Here is a 4,082-nt window from a genome sequence, read left to right on the forward strand (position 1 = left end):
TGTCCTTTGAGAAATCTATTGAGATTACCTCTTTGGAATGCCCCTTGTTAGTTGACCTCTGTCTTGAATTTCATTGGCCCAGGGGATCCCCTCAGAAACCACTATCTTGATTGGACGTTGTTTTTGAAGGCATTCCTAAGGAGACCAAGACAAGTGTTTTACTGAGAAAACTTCACTGCAACCATCCATTAAACAGTGGTCACAGATGCATGTTTGAATATGTTTTGTTGGGAATAAACCCATGCATTAATGAACTGGAACTCTAGTAGTAATACAGTTGAGTTACCTTATATGTTTAACTTTGTGCTGTGTATCAGACAGAGGTTCCCTTCCCAGTGGACATGTGTTTGTTGATTTTTAAACTACTAGTTGTCTTTGATTTGAAGTGGGCCTTTCATATTCACTCATTTACCACATCTCTTTATTATTTTCTTAAAAAATATTTTTCTTAAAATGATTACAGGCTACCTTCCTCAAATGTCAAAATAAATTATTTTCATATCAATAAATTTTTTTTTCAGGAACTGAAAATTTTGTTTCTTCTCTTTTAGTTTTGAAATCAAGAATTAAAAAGTAGAAATATTTTGTCAGTCATAAAATCTTTGAAAAATGCTGATTGCTAATCTAGGAACTATCTCAGTTGTTCTTTAAAAAATATCAAGCTGTCAATATACTTTGTGATAAAAAATGGCCTTGTATATTTTTCACTTCAGAAAAATCCAAAACCAAACTCAGCCACCGAGTTGATTTAGCCATCCTGTAGTTGATTTAGCCACCCTGTAACAGAGTAGAATTGCTTCATAGGGTTTCCAAGACTAAACCTTTCCGGAAGTAAACAGCCTCATTTTTCTCCTGTGGATCAGTTGGAGGATTTGAACCACCAATCATAATTAGCAGTCTAACACTTAACCCACTGCACTACCAAGGTCCCTAATTTTTCTATTTAAGCATTCCGAATCCTCAACTCAATTACTTATAGCTTGAAATTCATGAAAACAAAGTTGCCTATTTAGTGTTTTAATCTAATATACTTTTTGATGGTATACTGTACAGAGCTTCAAACTTTAATGTAAAACCAAATCACCTATGGGTCATATAAATAGGTAGATTCTGGGCCAACACTCTACGGTAGATCTTAATATTGTGTTTTTCTAACAATCTCCAGATGATGATGCCCTTGCTGTTTTGGACACCTGAAATAGCAAGCTGGGGTGAACTCCTTTTTCTCTTCATTTCTATCTTTCTTGCTCTTTTCTTTTTTAAGATTTTATTGTGAATTGAGTGATAGTTCACATGGGCGAGCACCAGCTTTATTATATTCACTCTATTGTATTTCATTTCATTGCAATGATTACAATCCCCTCCATGCATCATCATCCAACAGCATTTCCTTCCAATCCCTCTGTTGTTTTTTTTGTTTTGTTTTGTTTTGTTTTGCTTTTCTTTTGGATGTACACCAAAGCACTCAGGAATATATAACCGTTCGAACAACCAAAGGTCATACCCTGCAAACCTGCCCCCCGGCCACCAGCACACAGTCCCTCTTCCTCCTTTGGTCTAGAGTCCCCAGCCACTCTGTCTCTCCATGTCATCATCTCTGCCTCCATCTCTGGTGTCACTTCTTCTTTGGATAGGGTCCCACACACACTCCGCTCTTCTCCCTTGATGGTCCCAGGGTCCTCCCCTCCTTGACTGCATGATCAATCACTCCCCTTCTTTTGTTATAAAACATCTACCTTTTCAACCCTCACAGTCAGTCCTGATAAAAATTATTCACTATTATACCACAAGAGTCTTATCCCCATCTCCTTTCACCAGCCCCGACTAGATAGGTTGGAAACCACTCAGTGCAGAGTCTACCTTCCCCTGCACTATCTGAGACTAAGCTCCTTCTTGAAAACTTGCAAGCCAGTCATTTCCTGCCTTTGTAGCCGTCCCTGCCCTCCATTTTGGGTAGCAATGTCTAAGTTGCCCATCCCTGTCAACCCTGTATACAGAGGGGGTGGGAATGATCCTTGCTGTAAAGATTCGTTCCCTCTTTTAAGCTACTACATCCATAAGTATAGGTCAAGTTCATCAAATTGTAGCGGATTACACTTTTTTTCCTTGTTTCTTTCTCTAGTTGAATTCTGACCATCCAGCCATTGAAGCTTGGTCAAATGGGTACTATCTGCAAATATGGGCATTCTTGTTCATCTCCCGAAAACTTTTGACGGGAATCCATACTATATGGTATGATATGTGACCAAGCATTCACCAACCAGAATCTTCCCTAAGATGTCATCTGGGAACGCAGGTTAATTTTCTTGTATCAGCTATAATAACTGGAAGGAACCCTGGTAGCAAAGTATGTTGCGTGTTGGGCTGCTAACCACAAGTTCAACAGTTTAAATCTACCAGCCGCTCCGTGGGAGAAAGATGAGGCTGTTTCTGTAAAGATGTATACAGCTTTGGAAAAAGCACTACGAGTAGGAACTGACTTGACAGCATACAACCACCACTGAAGTCATCTTTTTTGGTCCATCTAATATGTAAGAGTAAAGCCAATATAAAAACAGGATAAGTGAACAAAGATAAAGAGGTAACAATAGTGTATCTCCAGGGCATTTTTAGTATTTCTGGATCTAAATGTGCTTAAAATGAATCCTCCCTAGAATTATTAGTGAATACATTGTTTACTTGATGGTTTGACTTTTTCAATATGAAACTCATGGATATCTGACTCATAGCGACCCTATAGTACAGAAAAGAACTAGTCCATAGGGTGTCCAAGGCAGTCATCTTTAAGGAAGCAAATTGTCACATTTATCTTTTATGGAGGGAGTGGCTAATGGGTTTGAACCACAGACAGTTTGGTTAGCAGACTAGAAGTTTAAACACTGCTTTAACCTCAGTGCCACTATGGCTCCTTTTTAAAATGAAAAGCTCAAATAATTATATGGCACTCAGCCATTCAATAAATTATAATTAACTGAAAAGGGAAACTTGAGTAGTTTAATTAATGCAAAAGCAGAGCAAGATAGGACCAAAAGTCAAACTCACTGTTGTCAATTTCAAATCATAGCAACTCTACTGGACAGACAAATTGCCATAGAGTTTCAATGTATAATCTTTTTGGAAGCCACATCTTTCTCCCACAGAGCTACTGGTAGTTTGGAATCAACCTCAGTAAGCAGTTGAATGCTTTAACCACAGCATAATCAGGGACTCTCCCCAAATAAACATTGTGTCACTTATGTAAGAGACAATGTATTGAATTCAAATTAAAATTTAGAAGCAACGTATTTAATGTAAACTTAGAAGCAATGCATTTTGTTGTAATAGTTGATTGGAAACAGTTTCCTTACCTAAAATCTCTATTATAATCTCATACCTTCAGTGGTGAAAAGATCTGTGAGATCTAAATATCCATGTTGTAGGTATCAACTCACATATTTTGGTTAAGGTCACATCTAAATTTGTACAATGTAGGTACAGTCTTCTGGTCCTTATTTCCTTTCTCCATACTTTGAGTCCTAATTAATAAGTTGTATATATTGGTGGCTCTTGTTGAGTAAAAGACATAGCAGTATACTTCTGTAAAATTAAATGATTGTAAGTACACACAAAATGTAGTATCCACATGCGTTTGTAATATTTGTTAGGTGTGTACACATTGGGGAAGAAAATATGGGAGAATCATACAAGGCACATGAACAACTTGATAGTTTATGCTTGAATGTGAATGTAAGAACATTGAAAAAAGATTAATTTTAAATGTGATTTCGAAAGTACTTCTAACTTTACCAATCACTATAATATACATTCTTTTAAGCGTATACTGGAAAAACTTGGACCTCAAAGTGAAATATTTTACTTGGCTAAATCTGCTTCATATACAATTAAGTGTCAAGCGGGTTCTGATGATTAGCCACCCTGTATAGGATTTCTGAGACTTTCAATCTTCTCAAGAGCAAAAAGCGTATCTTTCTACTGAGGAGTGACTGGTGGGCTTGAAATATAGACTCTGTGGTTCAGCCCAGTGCTGTTGTATGGAGCTACCACACTCTCTCACATACAATTGTTGCTAAATGCTGTTGAGA

The sequence above is a fragment of the Chrysochloris asiatica genome, unplaced genomic scaffold (assembly GCF_000296735.1).
Source record: "Chrysochloris asiatica unplaced genomic scaffold, ChrAsi1.0 scaffold00336, whole genome shotgun sequence".
In the NCBI taxonomy this organism is placed as follows: Eukaryota; Metazoa; Chordata; class Mammalia; order Afrosoricida; family Chrysochloridae; genus Chrysochloris; species Chrysochloris asiatica.